Below are 21863 nucleotides of genomic sequence, written 5' to 3'. Positions count from 1 at the left end.
GAGCAATGTTTGCAAGCATGTGGGGGGGGCCACCCCCACATGCATGCAAAGTTTGGTCATGATCAGAGCATGTTTGGGTTACTAATTAGCGCCTAGTGTGGATTCTTCAAGTCTCTTGGTGCTTAAGAGACCATGGAAAATCCGGGCCTTCCCCACACCATCGTACCCAAACATGCTCCGAAACTTTGCAAGCATGTGGGGGGATGCCCCTCCATATGCTTGCATAGTTTGGTCATGATCGGCATGTTTGGGTTAGTAACTAGCACCCAGTGTACATTTTTCAAGTCTCTTGGTGCTTAAAAGGCCATGGAAAATCTGAGCCTTCCCCATACCATCGTACCCAAACATGCTCCGAGGGGATCAAACTTTGCGGGGGCCCACCCCCACATGCGTGCAAAGTTTGGTCATGATCCGCCGAGTATGTTTGGGTTAGTAAATAGCACCCAATGTGGATTTTTCAAGTCTCTTGGAGCTTAAGAGGCCAAGGAAAATCCGGGTGTTCCCCATACTATCATACCCAAACATGCATAGATAGGGCCCACCCCCACATGATTACATTTATCATGATAAGAGTATGTTTAGGTTAGTAATTAGCGCCCAGTGTGTGGATTTTTCAATTCTCTTGGTGCTTAAGAGGCCATGGAAAATTCGGGCCTCCCCCACATGCTTGCAAACTTTGGTCATGTGAAGCATCTTTGGGTTAGTAATTAGCGCCTTGTGTGCGGAATTTTCAAGACTCTTGGTGCTTAAGAGGCCATGGAAAGTCCGGGCCTTCCATATACCATCTTACCCAAACATGCTCTGATGGGGACCAAACTTTGCAAACATGTGGGGAGGACCCACCCCCACATGCTTGCAAAGTTTGGGTCACAATCAAAGCATGTTTGGATTAGTAATTAGCGCCCAGTGCGGTGTGCGGATTTTTCAAGTCTCTTGGTGCTTAAGAGGCCATGAAAAATCTAGATCTTCCCCATACCATCGTACCCAAACATGCTCCGATGGGGACCAAACTTTGCAAGCATGTGGGGGGGGGCACCCCCACACATGCTTGCAAAGTTTGGTCATGATTGAAGCATGTTTGGGTTAGTAATTAACGCCCAATGCAGAATTTTCAAGACTCTTGGTGCCTAAGAGGCCATGGAAAATCCGGGCCTTCCACATACCATTGTACCCACCAAACATACTCCGATGGGAACCAAACTTTACAAGCATGTGGGGCGGCTTCCATTCCCACATTCTTGCAAAGTTTGGTCATGATTGGAGCACGTTTGGTTAATCCGGGCCTTCCCCATACCATCGTAATCAAACATGCTCTGATGGGGACCAAACTTTGCACAAGCATGTGTGGGGAGAACCCTCCCTCACATGCTTGCAAAGTTTGCTCACAATCAGAGCATGTTTAAACTAGTAATTAGCGCCTAGTGCGGATTTTTCAAGTCTCTTGGTGCTTACGAGGCCATGTAAAATCCGGGCCTTCCCCATACCATCGTACCCAACCATATTCCGATGGGGACAAGACTTTGCAAGCATGTGGGGAGGACCCACCCCCACATGCTCGCAAAGTTTGGTCATAAATCGGAGCATGTTTGGACTAGTAATTAGCACCCACCAGTGCAAATTTTTCAAGTCTCTTGGTGCTTAAGAGGCCATGCAAATCCGGGCCTTCCCCATACCGTCGTACCCAAACATTCTCCGATGGGGACAAAACTTTACAAGCATTACAAAATCTGGTCTCATGATCTGAGCATGTTTGGGTTATTAATTAGCGCTTAGTGCAGATTTTTCATCAAGTCTCTTGGTGCTGAAGAGGCCATGGAAAATCCGGGCCTTCCCCATACCATCGTACCCAAACATGCTCCGATGGGGACCAAACTTTGCAAGCATGTGGGGGAGGCCACCACCCCCACATCCTTGAAAAGTTTGTTCATGATCAGAGTATGTTTGGGTTAGTAATTAGCGCCGAGTGCGGATTTTTCAAGTCTCTTGGTGCTTAAGAGACCATGGAAAATCCGGGCCTTTCCCATACCATCGTATCCAAACATGCTATGATGGGGACCAAACTTTGCAAGCATGTGGGGGAGGACCCACCTCCACATGCTTGCAAAGTTTGGTCACAATCACAGCATGTTTGGATTAGTAAATAGCGCCCAGTGTGGATTTTTCAAGTCTCTTGTTGGTGCTTAAGAGGCCATGAAAAATCCGGGCCTTCCCCATACCATCATACCCAAACATGCTTTAATGGGGACTAAACTTTGCAAGCATGTGGGTGGGGCCCACCCACATACTTTAATGGGGACTAAACTTTGCAAGCATGTGGGTGGGGCCCACCCCCACATGCTTGCAAAATTTGGTCATGATCAAAGCAGCATGTTTAGGTTAGTAATTAGCGCCCCGTGTGGATTTTTCAATTCTCTTGGTGCTTAAGAGGCCATGGAAAAACCGGGCCATCCCCATACCATTGTACCCAAACATGCTCTGATGATGGGGACCAAACTTTGCACATGTGGGGAAGGCCCATGGAATATGTGGGCCTTCGCCATACCATCGTACCCAAACATGCTCCAATGGGGACCAAACTTTGCAAGCATGTGGGGAGGACCCACCCCTCATGCTTGCAAAGTTTGTTATCAATCGGAGCATGTTTGGCTTAGTAATTAGCGCCCAGTGAGGATTTTTCAAGTCTCTTGGCGCTTAATAGGCAATGAAATATCGGGGCCTTCCCCATACCATCGTACCCAAACATGCTCCGATGGGGACCAAACTTTGCAAGGATGTGGGGGGAGGACCTACCCCACACATTCTTGCAAAGTTTGGTCACAAAAATGAGAGCATGTTTGGGTTAGTAATTAGCGCCCCTAATGCGGATTTTTCAAGTCTCTTGGTTCTTAAGAGACGATGGAAAGTCCGGGCCTTCCCCATACCATCATACCCAAACATGCTCCGATGGGGAGCAAACTTTGCAATTATGTGGGGGGGTCCCCCACATGATTGCAAAGTTTGGTCATGAGGACCGGAGCAAGGTTAGGTTAGTAATTAGTGCCCAGTGTAAAATTTTCAAGACTCTTGGTGCATAAGAGGCTATGGATAATCCGGACCTTCCCCTTACCATCGTATCCAAACATGCTCCGATGGGGAGCAAACTTTACAAGCATGTGGGGGGGGCACCCCCACATGGTTGCAAAGTCTGGTCATGATCGGAGCATGTTTGGTTAGTAATTAGTGCCCAGTGTGGATTTTTCAAGTCTCTTGTGGTGCTTAAGAGGCCATGGAAAATCCGGGCCTTCCCCATACCATCGTACCAAAACATACTCTCATGGGGACCAAACATTGCAAGCATGTGGGGGGGGGGAGCCAAGTTTTGTAATGATCGGAGGATCTTTGGGTTAGTAATTTGCGCCCAGTGCGGATTTTTCACTCAAGTCTCTTTGTGCTTAAGAGGCCATGGAAAATCCGGGCCTTCCCCATACCATCGTACCCAAAGATACTCCGATGGGGGGGAGAAAACTTTGCAAGCATGTGGGGGGGCCACCCTCACATGCGTGCAAAGTTTGGTCATGATCAGAGCATGTTTGGGTTAGTAATTAGTGCGGATTTTTCAAGTCTCTTGGTGCTTAAGAGACTATGGATAATCCGGGCCTTCCCCATACCATCATACCCAAACATGCTCCGATGGGGACCAAACTTTGCAAGCATGTGGGGAGGATCCACCCTCACATGCTTGCAAAGTTTGGTCATAATTGCAGCATGTCTAGATTAGTAATTAGCGCACGCGCATCTAGTAATTGCAGCATGTCTAGATTAGTAATTAGCGCACGCGCGTCTAGTACAGATTTTTCAAGTCTCTTTATGATTAAGAGGCCATGGAAAATCCGGGCCTTCCCCATACCATCGTATACCCAAACATGCTCCGATAGGGACCAAACTTTCCAATCATGTGGGGGGGCCCACCTCCATTTTCTTTCAAAGTTTGGTCATGATCGGAGCTTGTTTGGGTTACTAATTAGCGCCCAGTGAGGATTTTTCATGTCTCTTGGTGCTTTAGAGGCCATGGAAAATCCGGGCCTTCCCCATACCATCGTACCCAAAGATGCTTCGATGGGGACCAAACTTTGCAAGCATGTGGGAAGGACCTACCCCCAAATGCTTGTAAAGTTTGGTCACTATGTTTGGATTAGTAATTAGGGCCCAGTGCGGATGTTTCAAGTCTTTTAGTGCTTAAGAGGCCATGGAAAATCCGCGCCTTCCCCATACCATCGTACCCAAACATGCTCCAATGGGGACCAGACTTTGCAAGCATGTGGAGAGGACCCACCCCACATGCTTGCAAAGTTTGGTCATAATCGAAGCAGATTTGGATTAGTAATTAGTGCCCAGTGCGGATTTTTCAAGTCTCTTGGTGTTTAAGAGGCCATGGAAAATCCCGGCCTTCCCCCTACCATCGGGGACCAAACTTTGCAAGCATGTGGGGAGATATGCTTGCAGAGCTTGGTTATGATCAGAGCATGTGGGGGGATATGCTTGCAAAGTTTGGTTATGATCGGAGCATGTTTGGGTTAGTAATTATCGCCCAGTGTAGATTTTTCAAGTCTCTTGGTGCGTAAGAGGCCATGGAAAATCCGGGCCTTCCCCATACCATCATACCCAACAAGCTCCGAGGGGATCAAACTTTGCAAGCATGTGGGGGGGGGCCCGCCCCCACATGCATGCAAAGTTTGGTCATGATCTGAGCATGTTTGGGTAATTAGCGCCCACCAGTGCGGATTTTTCAAGTCTCTTGGAGCTTAAGAGGCCATGGAAAATCCGGGTGTTCCCTATACTATCGTACTCAAACATGCATAGATAGGGACCAAACTTTGCAAGCATCTGGCGGGGGTCCACCCCCACATGATTGCAAAGTTTTATCATGATCGGAGCATGTTTGGGTTAATAATTAGCACCCAGTGCGGATTTTTCAATTCTCTTGGTGCTTAAGAGGCCATGGAAAATTCGGGCCTTCCCTATACCATCGTACCCAAACATGCTCCGATGGGGACCAAACTTTGCAAGCATGTGGGGAGGACCCACCCCCACATGATTAGAAAGTTTGGTCATAATCAGAGCATGTTTGGATTAGTAATTAGCACCTAGTGTGGATTTTTCAAGTCTCTTGGTGCTTAAGAGGCCATGGAAAATACGGGCCTTCCCCATACCATAGTACCCAAACATGCTCCGATAGTGGGGACCAAACTTTGCAAGCATGTGGGGAGGACCTACCCCCACATTCTTGCAAAGTTTGGTCGAAATCGGAGCATGTTTGGATTAGTAATTAGCGCCCAGTGCAGATTTTTCAAGTCTCTTGGTGCTTAAGAGCGATGGAAAATCCGGGCCTTCCCCATACCATCCTACCCAAACATGCTTTGATGGGGACCAGAAATTGCAAGCATGTGGGGGGGGGGCTCCCCCACATGCTTACAAAGTTTGGTCATGATCAGAGCATCTTTGCGTTAGTACTTTTTATAGCACCCAGTGTGCGGAATTTTCAAGACTCTTGGTGCAAAAGACGCCATGAAAATCCGGGCCTTCCATATAGCATCGTACCCAAACATGCTCCGATGGGGACCAAACTTTGAACAAACATGAGGGGAAGACCCACCCCCACATGCTTGCAAAGTTTGGTCACAATCAAAAGATGTTTGGATTAGTAATTAGTGCGGATTTTTCAAGTATCTTCGTGCTTAAGAGGGCATGGAAAATCTGGGTCTTCCCCATACCATCGTACCCAAACACGCTCCGATGGGGACCAAACTTTGCAAGCATGTGGGGGGGGGCACCCCCACATGCTTGCAAAGTTTGGTCATGATTGAAGCATATTTGCCCAGTGCGGAATTTTCAAGACTCTTGGTGCTTAAGAGGCCATGGAAAATTCCGGCCTTCCACATACCATCGTACCCAAACATGCTCCGATGGGAACCAAACTTTACAAGCATGTGGGGGGGCTCCCACCCCCACATGCTTGCAAAGTTTGGTCATGATCGAAGCATGTTTGGTTAGTAATTAGCGCCCAGTGTGGATTTTTGAAGTCTCTTGGTGCTTAAGAGGCCATGGATAATCCGGGCCTTCCCCATACCATCGTACCCAAACAGAGTGCGATGGGGCAAGCATGTGGGGAGGACCCACCCTCACATGCTTACAAAGTTTGGTCACAATCAAAGCATGTTTGGATTAGTAATTAGTGCCCAGTGTGGATTTTTCAAGTCTCTTGGTGCTTACGAGCCCATGTAAAATCTGGGCCTTCCCCATACCATTATGCCCAAACATATTCCGATGGGGACAAGACTTTGTAAGCATGTGGGGAGGACCCACCCCCACATGCTCGCAAAGTTTGGTCACAATCCGAGCATGTTTGAACTAGTAAATAGCACCCACTGCAGATTTTTCAAGTCTCTTGGTGCTTAAGAGGCCATGAAAATCCGGGCCTTCTGCATACCGTCGTACCCAAACATTCTCCAATGGGGGGACAAAAACTTTGCAAGCATGTGGGGCGGGCACCTTCACATGCTTACAAAGTCTGGTCATGATCGGAGCATGTTTGGGTTAGTAATTAGCGCTGCCCAGTGCGGATTTTTCAAGTCTCTTGGTGCTTAAGACCCAAGCATGCTCCGATGGGGACCAAACTTTGCAATCATGTGGAAGGGCCCACCCCTAGATTCGTTCAAAGTTTGGTCATGATCGGAGCAGCATGTTTGGGTTACTAATTAGCTCCTAGTGTGGATTTTTCAAGTCTTGGTGATTAAGAGGCCATGGAAAATCCGGACCTTCCCCATACCATCGTACCCAAACATGCTCTGATGGGGGGACCAAACTTTGTAAGCATGTGGGAGGGCCCACCCCTAGATTCGTTCAAAGTTTGGTCTCATGATCGGAGCATGTTGGGGTTACTAATTAGCGCCCAGTGTGGATTTTTCAAGTCTCTTGGTGCTTAAGAGGCCATGGAAAATCTCGGTCTTCCCCATACCATCGTACCCAAACATGCTCCGATGGGGACAAAACTTTGCAAGCATGTGGGGAGGACCCACCCCCACATGCTTGCAAAGTCTGGTCACAATCGAAGCTTGTTTGGATTAGTAATTAGGGCCCAGTGTAGATTTTTCAAGTCTCTTGGTGCTTAAGAGGCCATGGAAAATCCGGGCCTTCCCCTTACCATCGTATCCAAGCATGCTCCGCCGATGGGGACCAAACTTTGCAAGCATGTGGGGGGGCCTACCCCTAGATTCTTTAGTGATGATCAGAGCATGTTTGGGTTATTAATTAGCACCCACTGCGGATTTTTCAAGTCTCTTGGTGCCTAAAAGGCCATGGGAAATCTGGGCCTTCCCCATCCCATCGTACCCAAACATGCAACGATGGGAACCAAACTTTGCAAGCATGTGGGGAGAACCCACTGTCACATGCTTGCAAAGTTTGGTCACACAATCGATGCATATTTAGATTAGAAATTAGGGCCGAGTGCGGATTTTTCAAGTCTCTTGGTGCTTAAGAGGCCATGGAAAATCCGGGCCTTCCCCATACCATCGTAACCAAACATGCTCCTATGGGGACCAGACTTTGCAAGCATGTGGGGAGTGCCTACCCCCACATGCTTGCAAAGTTTGGTCATAATCGAAGTAGATTTGGATTAGTAATTAGTTCCCAGTGCGGATTTCTCAAGTCTCTTGGCGCTTAAGAGGCCATGGAAGATCCGGGCCTTCCCTATACCATCGTAACCAAACATGCTTCGATGGGGACCAAACTTTGCAAGCATGTGGGGAGTGCCTACCCCCACATGCTTGCAAAGTTTGGTCATAATAATCGAAGTAGATTTGGATTAGTAATTAGTTCCTAGTGCAGATTAGTAATTAGTTCCCAGTGCGGATTTTTCAAGTCTCTTGGCGCTTAAGAGGCCATGGAAGATCCGGGCCTTCCCTATACCATCGTACCCAAACATGCTTCAAGTCCTCTTGGTGCTTAAGAGGCCATGGAAAATGCGGGTCTTCCCCATACCATCGACCCAATCATGCTCCGATGCGGACTAGACTTTACAAGCATGTGGGGGGGCCCACCATCACATGCTTGCAAAGTTTGGTCATGATCTTGCAATGTTTGGTCATGATCAAAGCATGTTTGGGTTAGTACTTAGCGCCCACTGCGGATTTTTCAAGTCTCTTGGTGCTTAAAAGGCCATTGAAAATCCGGGACTTCCCCATACCATCGTACCCAACGTGCTCGAATGGGGATGAAACTTTGCAAGCATATGGTGAGGACCCACCCCCACATGCTTACAAAGTTTGGTCATACTCGGAGCATGTTTGCATTAGTAATTAGTGCCAAGTGCGGATTTTTCAAGTCTCTTGGTGCTTAAGAGGCCATGGAGAATCCGGGCCTTTCCCATACCATCATACCCAAACATGCAATGATGGGAACCAAACTTTGCAAGCATTTGGGGAGGACCACCCTCAAGTGCTTGCAAATTTTGGTCACAATCGTAGCATATTTGGATTAGTTATTTTAGCGCGCCCAGTGCAGATTTTTCAAGTCTCTTGGTGCTTAAGAGGCCATGGAAAATCCGGGCTTCCCCATACCATCGTAACCAAACATGCTCATATGGCGACCAGACTTTGCAAGCATGTGGGGAGGGCCCACCCCCACATGCTTGCAAAGTTTGGTCATAATCGGCATAGATTTGTATTAGTAATTAGTGTTGCCCAACCAGTGTGGATTTTTCAAGTTTCTTAGCGCTTAAGAGGCCATGAAAAATCCGGGCCTTCCCCATACCATCGTACCCAAACATGCTCCGATGGGGACCAAACTTTGCAAGCATGTGGGGGGGGAGGGAGGGCACCCCCACATGCTTGCAGAGTTTGGTCACATGATCAGGGCATGTTTGGGTTAGTAATTAGCGCCTAGTGTAGATTTTTCAAGTCTCTTGGTGTTTAAGAGGCCATGAAAAATCCGGGCCTTCCCCATACCGTTGTACCCAAACATGCTCTGATGGTGGGGACCAGACTTTGCAAGCATGTGGGGGGGCCTACCCCCACATGGGTGCAAAGTTTGGTGTCATGATCAGAGCATGTTTGGGTTAGTAATTAGCGCCCAATGTGGCTTTTTCAAGTCTCTTGGTGCTTGGGGAAAATCCGGGTCTTCCCCATACCATTGTAGCCAAACATGCTCTTATGCAGACCAAACTTTGCAAGCATGTGGGGGGGGCCACCCCCACATGCTTGCAAAGGTTGGTCATGATCGAAGCATGTTTGGGTTAGTAATTAGCGCCCAGTGCGGATTTTGCAAGTCTCTTGGTGCTTAAAAGGCCATGGAAAATCCGGGCCTTCCCCATACCATTGTACCCAAGCATGCTCCGGTTTGCAAGCATGTGGAGGTCCCACCACCAGATTCTTTCAAAGTTTGGTCATGATCAGAGTATGTTTGGGTTACTATTAGCACCCAGTGCAGATTTTTCAAGTCTCTTGGTGCTTAAGAGGCCATGGAAAGTCCAGGCCTTTCCCATACCACATCGTACCCAAACATACTCTGATGGGTACCAAACTTTGCAAGCATGTGGGGGGGCCCACCCCTAGATTCCTTAAAGGTTTGGTCATGAATGATCGCAGCATGTTTGGGTTAATTATTAGCATCGAGTGTGGATTTTTCAAGTCTCTTGGTTCTTAATAGGCCATGGAAAATCCAGGCCTTCCCCATACCATCGTACCCAAATATGCAACGATGGTAACCAAACTTTTCAAAAGCATGTGGGGAGGACCCACCCTCACATGCTTGCAAAGTTTGGTCACAATCGTAGCATATTTGGATTAGTAATTAGGGCCTAGTGAAGATTTTTCAAGTCTCTAGGCCCTGGAAAATCCGGGCCTTCCGCATACCATGGTAACCAACAAACCAAACATGCTCTGATGGGGGGACCAGACTTCGCAAGCATGTGGGGAGGGCTCACCCCCACATGCTTGCAAAGTTTGGTCATAATGGGAGTAGATTTGGATTAGTAATTAGTGCCCCACTGTGGACTATGGATTTTTCAAGTCTCTTGGCGCTTAAAAGGCCGCCATGGAAAATATGGGCCTTCCCCATACCATCGTACCCAAACATGCTCCGATGGGGACCAAACTTTGCAAGCATGTGGGGGGGCCCACCCCCCCACATTTGGGGGGCCCACCCCCAAATTCTTTAAGAGTTTGGTCATGATCGGAGCATGTTTGGGTGTGTAGATTTTTCAAGTCTCTTGGTTCTTAATAGGCCATGAAAAATCCGGGCCTTCCCCATACCATCGTACCCAAACATGCAACGATGGGAACCAAACTTTGCAAGTATGTGAGGAGGACCTAGCCTCACATGCTTGCAAAGTTTAGTCACAATCGCAGCATATTTGGATTAGTAATTAGGGCCCAGTGCAGATTTTTCAAGTCTCTTGGTGCTTAAGAGGCCATTGAAAATCCGGGCCTTCCCCATACCATCGTACCTAAACATGCAACGATGGGAACCAAACTTTGCAAGCATGTGAGGAGGACCCACCCTCACATGCTTGCAAAGTGGACCAGATTTTGCAAGCATGTGGGGAGGACCCACCCCTACATGCTTGCAAAGTTTGGTTATAATCGGAGTAGTTTTGGATTAGTAATTAGTGCCCAGTGCGGATTTTTCAAGTCTCTTGGCACTTATGAGGCCAATGAAAATCCGGGCCTTCCCCATACCATCGTACCCATGCTCCGATGGGGACTAAACTTTGCAAGCATGTGGGCAGGGCTCACCCCCACATGCGTATAGAGTTTGGTCATGAATGATCGGAGCATGTTTGGGTTAGTAATTAGCGTCGAGTGCAGATTTTTCAAGTCTCTTGGTGTTTAAGAGGCCATGGAAAATCCGGGCCGCCTTCCCCATACCAACGTACCCGAACATGCTCCGATGGGGACCAACAAACTTTGCAAGCATGTAGGGGGGGCCTACCCCCACATGGGTGCAAAGTTTGGTCATGATCGGAGCATGTTTAGGTTAGTAATTAGCGCCCATGTGGATTTTTTAAGTCTCTTGGTGCGTTAAGAGGCCATGGAAAATCCGGGTCTTCCCCATACCATCGTACCCAAACATGCCCTGATGTGGACCAAACTTTGCAAGCATGTGGGGGGGGGGGAACACCTCCACATGTTTGCAAAGTTTGGTCATGATCGGAGCATGTTTGGGTTAGTAATTAGCGTCCAGTGCCAATTTTTCAAGTCTCTTAGTGCTTAAAAGCCCATGGAAAATTCGGGCCTTCCCCATACCATCGTACCCAAACATGCTCCGATGGGAAACAGACTTTGCAAGCATGTGGGGGGGAGCCCATCCCCAGATTCTTTCAAAGTTTGCCTAGTATGGAATTTTCAAGTCTCTTGGTGCTTGAGGCCTTGGAAAATCTGGGCCTTCCTCATACCATTGTACCCAAACATGCTCGGATGGGGACCAGACTTTGCAAGCATGTGGGGAGGACCCACCCTCACATGCTTGCAAAGTTTGGTCACAAAATCGGAGCATGTTTGGGTTAGTAATTAGCACCCAGTGTGGATTTTGCAAGTCTCTTGGTGCTTAAGAGGCCATGGAAAATCCGGGTCTTCCATATACCATCGTATCCAAACATGCTGCTCTGATGCGGACTAAACTTTGCAAGCATGTGGGGGGCCCACCCCCACATGCTTGCAAAGTTTGGTCATGATCGGAGCATGTTTGGGTTAGTAATTAGTGCCCAGTGTGGATTTTTCAAGTCTCTTGGTGCTTAAGAGGCCATTGAAAAACCGGGTCTTCCGCATACCATCGTACCCAAACATGCTCCGACTTTGCAAGCATGTGGGGAGGACCCACCCCCACATGCTTGCAAAGCTTGGTCATAATCAGAGTAAATTTGGATTAGTAATTAGTGCTTGCCCAATGCGGATTTTTCAAGTCTCTTGGCGCTTAAGAGGCCCATGGAAAATTTGGGCCTTCCCCATACCATCGTACCCAAACATGCTCCGATGGGGACGAAACTTTGCATGCATGTGAAGGGGGGAACCCCCACATGCTTGCAAAGTTTGGTCATGATCGGAGCATGTTTGGGTTAGTAATTAGCGCCTAGTGCAAAATTTTCAAGACTCTTGGTGCTTAAGAGGCCATGGAAAATCTGAGCCTTCCCCATACCATCATATATTTGGATTAGTATCTAGGGCCCAGTGTGGATTTTTCAAGTCTCTTGGTGCTTAAGAGGCCATGGAAAATCCAAGCCTTCCCCATACCATCCTAAACAAACATGCTCATATGGGGACGAGACTTTGCAAGCATGTGGGGAGGGCCCACCCCCACATGCTTGCAAAGTTTGGTCATAATGAGTAGATTTGGATTAGTAATTAGTGCGTCCAGTGTGGATTTTTCAAGTCTCTTGGCACCTAGAGGCCATGGAAAATCCGGAACTTCCCCATACCATCATACCCAAACATGCTCCGATGGGGACCAAGCTTTGCAAGCATGTGGGGGGGGCACCCCCACATGCTTACAGAGTTTGGTCATGATCAGAGCATGTTTGGGTTAGTAATTAGCGCCTAGTGTAGATTTTTCAAGTCTCTTGGTGTTTAAGAGACCATGATCGGAGCATGTTTGGGTTAGTAATTAGCGTCCAGTGCCAATTTTTCAAGTCTCTTAGTGCTTAAAAGCCCATGGAAAATTCGGGCCTTCCCCATACCATCGTACCCAAACATGCTCCGATGGGAAACAGACTTTGCAAGCATGTGGGGGGGAGCCCATCCCCAGATTCTTTCAAAGTTTGCCTAGTATGGAATTTTCAAGTCTCTTGGTGCTTGAGGCCTTGGAAAATCTGGGCCTTCCTCATACCATTGTACCCAAACATGCTCGGATGGGGACCAGACTTTGCAAGCATGTGGGGAGGACCCACCCTCACATGCTTGCAAAGTTTGGTCACAAAATCGGAGCATGTTTGGGTTAGTAATTAGCACCCAGTGTGGATTTTGCAAGTCTCTTGGTGCTTAAGAGGCCATGGAAAATCCAGGTCTTCCATATACCATCGTACCCAAACATGCTGCTCTGATGCGGACTAAACTTTGCAAGCATGTGGGGGGCCCACCCCCACATGCTTGCAAAGTTTGGTCATGATCGGAGCATGTTTGGGTTAGTAATTAGTACCCAGTGTGGATTTTTCAAGTCTCTTGGTGCTTAAGAGGCCATTGAAAAACCGGGTCTTCCGCATACCATCGTACCCAAACATGCTCCAGACTTTGCAAGCATGTGGGGAGGACCCACCCCCACATGCTTGCAAAGCTTGGTCATAATCAGAGTAAATTTGGATTAGTAATTAGTGCTTGCCCAGTGCGGATTTTTCAAGTCTCTTGGCGCTTAAGAGGCCCATGGAAAATTTGGGCCTTCCCCATACCATCGTACCCAAACATGCTTCGATGGGGACGAAACTTTGCATGCATGTGAAGGGGGGAACCCCCACATGCTTGCAAAGTTTGGTCATGATCGGAGCATGTTTGGGTTAGTAATTAGCGCCTAGTGCAAAATTTTCAAGACTCTTGGTGCTTAAGAGACCATGGAAAATCCGAGCCTTCCCCATACCATCATACCCAAACATGCTTTGATGGGGACCAAACTTTGCATGCATGTGGGGAGGACCCACCCCCAAATGCTTGTATATTTTGGTTACAATAATCGGAGCATGTCTGGATTAGTAATTAGTGCCCAGTGTAGATTTTTCAAGTCTCTTGGTGCTTAAGAGGCCATGGAAAATCCGGGCATTCCCCATACCATCGTACCTAAACATGCTCCGATGGGGACCAAACTTTGCAAGCATGTGGGGGGGGGGCTAACCCGAGATTCTTTAAAAGTTTGGTCATGATCGGAGCATGTTTGGGTTAGTAATTAGCGCCCAGTGCAGATTTTCAAGTCTCTTGGTGCTTAATAGGCCATGGAAAATCCGGGCCTTTCCCATACCATTGTACCCAAACATGCAACGATGGGAACCAAACTTTGCAAGCATGTGGGGAGGACCCACCTTACATGCTTGCAAAGTTTGGTCACACAATCGCAGCATATTTGGATTAGTATCTAGGGCCCAGTGTGGATTTTTCAAGTCTCTTGGTGCTTAAGAGGCCATGGAAAATCCAAGCCTTCCCCATACCATCCTAAACAAACATGCTCATATGGGGACGAGACTTTGCAAGCATGTGGGGAGGGCCCACCCCCACATGCTTGCAAAGTTTGGTCATAATTTGAGTAGATTTGGATTAGTAATTAGTGCGTCTAGTGTGAATTTTTCAAGTCTCTTGGCACCTAGAGGCCATGGAAAATCCGAAACTTCCCCATACCATCGTACCCAAACATGCTCCGATGGGAACGAAGCTTTGCAAGCATGTGGGGGGGGCACCCCCACATGCTTACAGAGTTTGGTCATGATCGGAGCATGTTTGGGTTAGTAATTAGCGCCTAGTGTAGATTTTTCAAGTCTCTTGGTGTTTAAGAGACCATGATTGGAGCATGTTTGGGTTAGTAATTAGCGCCTAGTGTAGATTTTTCAAGTCTCTTGGTGTTTAAGAGACCATGGAAAATCCAGGTCTTCCGAATACCATCGTTCCCAAACATGCTCCGATGGGGATCAGACTTTGCAAGCATGTGAGGGGGGCCTACCCCCACATGGATGCAAAGTTTGGTCATGATCCGAGCATGTTTGGGTTTGTAATTAGCGCCCAGTGTGGATTTTTCAAGTCTCTTGGTGCTTCAGAGGCCATGGAAAATCCGGGTCTTCCCTATACCATCGTACCTAAACATGCTCTGATGCGGACCAAACTTTGCAAGCATGTGGGGGGGGTCCACCCCCACATGCTTGCAAAGTTTGGTCACAATCGCAGCATATTTGGATTAGTAATTAGGGCCCAGTGCGGATTTTTCAAGTCTCTTGGTGCTTAAGAGGCCATGGAAAATCGAGGCCTTTCCCTTACCATCGTAACCAAACATGCTCCGATTGGGGATGAGACTTTTGCAAGCATGTGGGGAGGGCCTACCCCCACATGCTTGCAAAGTTTGGTCATAATCGGAGTAGATTTGGATTAGTAATTATCACCCACAGTGCGGATTTTTCAAGTCTCTTGGTGCTTAAGAGGCCATGGTCCGGGTCTTCCCCATACCGTTGTTTCCAAAAATGCTCCAATGGGGACCAAACTCACGTGCGAGGCGGCCCACCCCCACATGCTTGCAGAGTTTGGTCATGATCGGAGCATGTTTGGGTTAGTAATTAGTGCCCAGTGCAGATTTTTCAAGTCTCTTGGTGCTTAAGAGGCCATGGAAAATCCGGGCATTCTGCATACCATCGTAGTAGCCAAACATGCTCCAATGCGGACCAAACTTTGCAAGCATGTGAAAAGGACCCACCCCCACATGCTTGCAAAGTTTGGTTATAATCGGAGTAAACTTGGATTAGTAATTAGTGCCCAGTGGGGATTTTTCAAGTCTCTTGGAGCTTAGGAGGCCATGAAAAATTTGGGCCTTCCTCATACCATCGTATCCAAGCATGCTCTAATGGGGACCAAACTTTGCAAGCATGTGGGGGGGAACCCCCACATGCTTGCAAAGTTTGGTCATGATCGGAGCATGTTTGGGTTAGTAATTAGCGCCTAGTGCGGAATTTTCCAGACTCTTGGTGCTTAAGAGGCCATGGAAAATCTAGGATTTTCCCATACCATCCTACCCAAACATGCTCCGATGGGGACCAAACTTTGCAAGCATGTGGGGAGGACCCACCCCCAAATTCTTGCAAAGTTTGGTCACAATCGGAGCATATTTGGATTAGTAATTAGTGCCCAGTGCAGATTTTTCAAGTCTCTTGGTGCTTAAGAGGCCATGGAAAATCCAGGCCTTCCCCATACCATTGTACCCAAACATGCTCCGATGGGGACCAGACTTTGCAAGCATGTGGGGGGGCCCACCCCTAGATTCTTTAAAAGTTTGGTCATGATCGAAGCATGTTTGTGTTAGTAATTAACGCCCAGTGGGGATTTTTCAAGTCTCTTGGTGCTTAAGAGGCCATATAAAATCCGAGTCTTTCCCATACCATCGTACAAACATGCTGTGATGCGGACCAAACTTTGTAATCATGTGGGGGGGCCCACCGGCACATGCTTGCAAAGTTTGGTAATGATCGAAGCATGTTTGGGTTAGTAATTAGCGCCCAGTGCAGATTTTTCAAGTCTCTTGGTGCTTAATGTTGAGAGATGTAATCGCGGTGTTGTGTGTATTGGGAAAGCACTCAAAAGGTGCAAGATATTGTGGCAAGATAGGAAGCCACATGTAATATCGAATGGTGTGTGAGTGTTGACCAAAGGAGTGGAAAAGGAGTTGCCACATGGATGATGATGTGTAAAGTGGGATAAGGGCTAGAAAGCCTATATCATTGTATGGTTCACTTGAGATATGCAATAGAATAGAACTATTGTTGAGTGTGCAATCTCTCTCTCTCTCTCTTATGGAGTTCTTAGTGTGGTTTAATCCACCTTAATTATGTTGCTTAATCATTGTCTATCACCATGATCAATCCCATTTTCGGATTGTTAACATGGTATCACAACAGCTTGGGTGGGCTCTTGGTCATGGGTGATTATTTATGTATAGTTTTTCTTGGCTATGAGTTCTTTGATTAAGAATTATTTTCGGTTATTATGAAAAAAAAATTATGCACACTCATATTATCATTTGGATTTGCGTTTGTGAGGATTTGAGAAGAGATTTGCCAACAAGGAGGTTGCATAGAAGCTGCCCAAGAGAGTTGCAAATGGGATTTTTGCAACATGGAAAGCCTACTCATCATCATGGAAGCTGAAAATGGAGATTTCAGCATTATGAAGGATATGGAGTCTTCATCATCATCAAGGAGAAGTTGCCAAGAAGAGATTTGTGAAGGTATTTTGGATTTTGTCGCATTAATTTTTTGGTTAATTGAGCATGGAAGAATGCTCGTATTTGAGAAGGGTTGCTATGTTGGGACTTGTAAATCCTTTGGTTCTTTGCATTTAGGCAAAGAGCATAAGTAAGTGCAGGCTTATCCAAGAAAGGGATAAGTGGTTATGGGTTGAGGATGGAGCCCATCTTGAGCACACCAAAAGAAAGGGCTAGTGCTGCAAATTTGCTCTTGGAAGATGAGAAAACTAGTTTGGAAGCTATTGAAGTCTTTCATATTGGATTTGCACCTTTGGTTGTTGCAAGAGAAACCATGTTGAGAAGCACCCTTGAAGGTTTAGCATACACAAATGAGTTGTAGAAAAAGAAGCTACAGATGGAGCTCAATTAGGAGCTTCTAGTGGTGGCCATTCAATGGCTAAGATAACCTCATTAAGGAGGTTCTCTGAGGCAAAGAAGTGTAGTCAATTGGAGCTACATGTGTAGAAGACTTGGGCCTCAAGGGCGGCTAGAGGCAGATGAAGCGTGGGGCGACATGCTCAAGTGCAGTTGAGAGGAGGCAGTAGTAGAGGTGACATGGCATCGCGTAGAATAGCAGCCAAGTCAACGCTTTGGTGATGGCAAACTCGTGCAAAGCGAACAGTCTCAACACAAGCTTTACAACACTGGGCATATCAGCGCGTTGAAGATAAGCGAAAGAAGAGAGAGACATGTACAAACAAGTGGAGAATAAGAGAAGATATCACGAGCCATCGCAAGCAAAGGGAATTAGGTATGCAGGCCTTAGAGTCGTTTTTCTCCACCACCAAAGCCCCATACGCAGCACGAAGAACAGTAAGAGAAAGTAGGCGGACTAAACTGACATGAAGTCCGTGGTGTAAGATTGAAGGAGGAGGTGTAGGGAGGAGGCACCATAACAACTAGATCATTGCAGCAAACATACGAGCGATCTCAATGTCTTTCCATGACCACAAAAATAATGGAGGGCATAGCCCATACGATTGAGATAATGGCACGACTCTATTGAGTAGGAAAACCCATGGGCCGGTTGGGGTAGGCTGGATCGGTGGATCCCTACAATATAGTTTAGTTATGTTTATTTCATGATAGTTAAATTAAGTCACAAGGAGATTCTTGTTCTATGGGAAAGAATCAATGGCTATGCCTTGCTTGAGGGGAAAAAAGCGATGATCTCCTCTTATCACATTCACATCTCATCTAATCATATCGCATCCATTTACATCCTGTCACATTTATTTACACTCATTCGGCTCTACATCACATCTTATCACATCCACTCACATTTTATCACATCCACTAGAGTTTTTAGTCAAGTGGAAGTTCTTCCCTCTAGAAGAGGCCACCTGGGAGAAAGACGAAGAGTTGGCAAAAGATTACCCCCACTTTTTGCGAGATGAGGACATCTCGCGTTTTTCAAGTGTGGCAGAGGATGTAAGATTCCTCCTCAGCCTGAATAATGAATAAGCTTTTACCTCAATCCCCTGTAATCATTCTCTATTTTTGAATACAAGAAAATAATATTTTTCCTTATTTTTACGAGAAAAAAAATTCTAGAGAGAGGTAATTCAATATTGAGATATTTTTGGATATAAAATTCTCCTAATATCAAAAATATATTTTTGCATTAGGAATCAATTAGAAATGATATAAGTGACCTTAGCCTAAGGGTCAAGATTTTCAAAAAAATTTGGATTATGGTCCAATTAAGGTTCCTATGGGCCAATAGGATTAATCAAAGTGTTGGGATGAGATAAATCCAATGAATAAAAGAAAATACCCAAAAATGAGTAAATGATCACATAAGATGAAGAGTTGACTAAAAATTAAGAGATATTAGTTAAAAATTAAGAGATATTACTAAAAAATGAGATATTTTGGAGGAATGATGAATTTTTGACACCTTGGTAAGGAGATGGGGACCTTTGAGGTAGGCGCCTCCTTCACATGTGTGGGAAGGTTTTTAATTCAAAAAAATTGTGATATTTTTATCTCTCCTCTCTCCTAGATCAAAATGGGAGCTAAACTGGTCTAAATCTTGTCCAAATTCAGTGTCCAAATTCAGTCAAACTGAAGCTCAAAAATTCTAAAACCCAGTTGAACTCAGTTAGTGGCCTCCCTCACCTATAAATAGGCCCTCATTCTTTCGTATTCTCATCTGTGAGCTATACCATGCCAGTATTACATTAAAATAATCATATTTTCTATTATCCCTTTAAAATCCTCTACTTTTGGAGAGATTGGAGCTTCTCTTTCTCTTCAACAACTCTTGGAGCTTTCTTCTCAACTCACTAAACCAATTGATTGGTTGGGGGCTTCACTTCTAGATAAAGAAGTAAGCCAAACCTAGAGGTAAGAAGGAATTTCATGGTTTTTGTTAATATTCTCAAATGATTTCACTTCTCAACCCCTCTCAAGCTTGAGAAGTTTCTAATTAGTTATTTTTAATGCAAATCAAGCTTTCTCTAAGAACTTTAATGATTAATCACAAAAAGGTTAATCTTTATGCTTATTTTAAATGCTTTTTATGTATCTCTCTCTCTCCCAAAAGAATAGTCATTCCTATGGCTAATTCTTTAGAAAAAGAATGCTTCTCATTGATAAATTCTTAATTCAAAACCAAACTCTAAGCTTGTTAAGCCAGAGGTTAAGAAAATAGTATTTTTATGCTTTTATGTTAATAAAATTATGGTAAATTTATGATTTAATTCCATAATTTGGATTTAAGTTTAAGGATAGTTCTTCTATCATAATTGTATTACAAAGTCTTATTCTTTTCCAGAAAAATTAAAAATTATCTGTAATAGCAGCGAAGCTATGGAAAACATTTTAGAAATTTATACATATCTTTTTTTTATTAATGCTAAAAGAGAACTTCCTACCATATTTTAGGATGGGACACCCTATGCTAAAAGAATGATTTTCATCATATTCATGAGAAACTAATTTTTAGTATTTATGCATAAATAATTAATTAAAGAAAAGAGAAATTTTTGGTAATTTTAATTGGTAATTTTAATTTTATGCAAAAAGAGGGATTCCCATGATATAATGGAGATCCATGTAATTAAATGGAAAAAGAGAAATTTTGGGTATATTAAAATAATGGATATTTTTATTTAATTTTAAGAGAAATTTTAGATAAATTTATTTTGTGCATGAGAAATTTTTAAATGATAAAAGAGGAATTCCCAGACATTTGGAATTCAAACATTTAAATGGTAAAAGTGAAATTTGTGGCATATTTAAAATAATGGATATTTTTATTTTAATTGAAGAAAAGAAGAATTTTAGATAAATTTATTTTATGATAAAAGAGGAATTCCCATGACATTTGGAATTCAATCATTAAATGAGAAAAAGAGGAATTTTAAGCATATTCAAAAAAATGGATATTTGTATTTAATTAAAAGAATAATTTTTGTGGTATTTAAGTAGAGAAAGGTTTGAATTAAATGTTGGTGACAAAAGAGGAATTTTCACCATAATTCCACCTAGAGAATTAGGGTTGATAAATGAAATTGGTAGAAGAATATCTTTAGATATTTTATGAGGATAAATCACCAAATTGATATTTACCCAAAATTAGATTAAATGGAAGAAGAGTATTTTAATAAAAAATTGATATTCTCATAAAAAACCATTTCTTAATCTATTATGGTTAGAATGAAATTCATAAAGTTGGAATTTTCCTTCTGGTTAGAACTTCAGTAGATGTTTATCTGCTGAAGAAAATCCTTGGAATCAAAGTTAGAAATAAACCGAATGATTTTGGTTAGACCACGACTGAGAGAGGGACGGCCAATAAACTACTTGTCCATGTGTCAATTTGAATCAAGCAAAAACTTCATGACCAATTCCAGTTCTTAATACAAAGAATAGACTACCGTTGAATTAACCTAGTTTCCCTTGATCGAAATCACCAAGAATTTAGTTGGACATTCAGTCAAATGATGGGTAGATTACCCTAATGAGAGATCAATGATTCTTATTAAGAAAATATGGATTAAGAAAAAAAGGGTTTTGTGGAACCAATCTCGAACCGAGAATTCTACTTGCATAGAACCTCTGTTTTCTTTTAAAGGATTGTTTACGCCAGAATGCTGGAGGAAGCATTTGGTATGTGTTTAACTAAGAAGAGGCTCATTGTTGCAACAGCTGGCGGGGAGTCGTTGAGGGACATCGCTCGCGGCAAAGCCTGCCGAGGTCTTGACCAGCCTCGATATGGCTAAAATGGTGCGCTTTCGGTACGATGGGCGAGGACCACGAAGCAGTCCCTGAGTGAAGTGCTAGGACACCTAAGTAGGATCCTAGAGGGTTCTGAGAAAACGAGGTGATGCATGGGCTCGCGGTTGCTAGGACACCCATGCGTACGTCCACGAAGATTCGGATGAACTGAAAAGAATGACTTTTGTGAATCGAATTTTGATATTGGATCTCGTTGGGTTGACCAGGTGGTCTTCAACGGAGAGTCCGGATGATATATTTTGTAAAATAATGGACTCAATATTTTGGAGGATAATGATCAGTAATACTATGATTTTCATTGAAAGATTGTTTTAAAGACAGACGAATCTGTTATAATGGCTATTTCATATTGGGTGTGTACGTGGTATGCCTACCTTAAATTCTGCTTCAAGCGCCGGCGGCTAGGGGGCCTAGGAACTCTTTTCCTCGGTACCCGGGCAAAACATAACCAAAATTTTTATAAAGGAATCCCACCAATACAGTGGTTGGCCTAGCTAACCCATGGGGGCCAGTTGGGGTTAGGATGGATCAAGGGATTCCTTTACGATACAAATAAGTTACGATTAATTACGTTAGTAAGATTAAGTCCTAGGAAGACCCTTGTTTTGTGGGAGGGAATCAACGGATGTGCCTCGTTAAAGGAGGAAAAAAGCGGTGATTCTATGGAT

This window comes from Cibotium barometz, chromosome 7 (assembly GCF_041138505.1).
Source record: "Cibotium barometz isolate CiBa-2024 chromosome 7, ASM4113850v1, whole genome shotgun sequence".
NCBI classification, from domain to species: Eukaryota; Viridiplantae; Streptophyta; class Polypodiopsida; order Cyatheales; family Cibotiaceae; genus Cibotium; species Cibotium barometz.
The sequence above is the reverse complement of the archived record's forward strand: the minus strand, read 5'-3'. Positions refer to the sequence as shown.